This window comes from Arachis duranensis, chromosome 4 (genome assembly GCF_000817695.3).
Source record: "Arachis duranensis cultivar V14167 chromosome 4, aradu.V14167.gnm2.J7QH, whole genome shotgun sequence".
In the NCBI taxonomy this organism is placed as follows: domain Eukaryota; kingdom Viridiplantae; phylum Streptophyta; class Magnoliopsida; order Fabales; family Fabaceae; genus Arachis; species Arachis duranensis.
This window is the reverse complement of record NC_029775.3, coordinates 99,507,984-99,509,139: the sequence shown is the minus strand read 5'-3', so window position 1 is coordinate 99,509,139 and position 1,156 is coordinate 99,507,984. Positions and strand designations below refer to the sequence as shown.

The window sequence follows — 1,156 nt, the reverse complement described above, 5'->3', positions numbered from 1 at the left end:
GGGAAGAGAGTACTGAGAGAAGAAGAATCTGAAGGAGAATCTGAGGACAACTTTGAGGAAGCTCTAGATCTCAACATGGATAGAGAAGTTCACAACCATGAGAGGGCTGATGGAAACAATGCCATTCCTGAGAGGAGGGTTCTAGGTTCATACATAAACCCAACCTCTGGGAATTGTGGTAGCAGCATTCAGAAACCACCCATTCAGGCCAACAATTTTGAACTCAAACCACAGCTAATATCATTGGTGGAGGACCATTGTTCATTTGGTGGGAGTGCTAATGAAGACCCAAACCAACATCTCAAAAAATTCCTGAGAATTTGCGACACTGTGAAGTCCAATGGAGTCCAAGAAGATGCCTATAAACTGCTCTTGTTCCCATTTTCACTTAGGGACAAGGCAGCTAAGTGGCTGGAATCATTCCCAAGGGGGAGCCTAACAACCTGGGATGAGGTGGAAAGCAAGTTTCTAGCACGTTTCTACCCTCCACAAAAGGTCAATAGGCTTCGACCTGAGGTTCAGACTTTTAGACAACAAGATGGTGAGACATTCTACAAGGCATGGGAGAGATTCAAGGATTTGACAAGGAAATGCCCACCAGACATGTTCCATGACTGGGTGCAATTGCATATTTTCTATGATGGACTTTCTTATGAATCAAGGAAGGCTGTAGACCATTCATCAGGAGGTTCATTGAACAGGAAAAAGACTGTGGAAGAAGCCATTGAAGTGATTGAGACAATGGCTGAGAATGAGTACTACTATGCTTCAGAGAGGCACAACACTAAGGGAGTCATGGAGCTGAACCATGTTGATACAATTCTAGCCCAAAACAAGGTGTTTGCCAAGCAACTAGCAGAGCTCACTAGGAAATTAGACACAAAGCAAGTGGCTGCAATACACACACAAGATCAAGAGGAAGTAAGCACTGAAGGAGGTGATTGGGAAGAGGCCAACTATGTGGGAAACCAACAAAGGCAATCATATGATCCACATTCCAACACTTACAACCCAGGATGGAAAAACCACCCAAACTTTGGGTGGGGAAACCAGCAAACCCAACCACAAAACCACAAACCTTATAACCACAACCAACACAATAATTCCACATACCAAAACTCCAACCAAAGATCATACCAAGCCACACAAAACACTT

The 1,156-nt window shown here is 43.9% G+C and overlaps 1 non-coding gene across 1 annotated transcript; it reads right to left on the bottom strand.

Annotated features, from left to right (window-relative positions):
• Positions 1–501: 501 nt before the first annotated feature.
• LOC127747032 (small nucleolar RNA R71) lies at positions 502–605 on the bottom strand. The gene has a single exon (XR_008008837.1). It is a non-coding gene; the product is annotated as a small nucleolar RNA R71 (small nucleolar RNA).
• Positions 606–1,156: the final 551 nt, after the last annotated feature.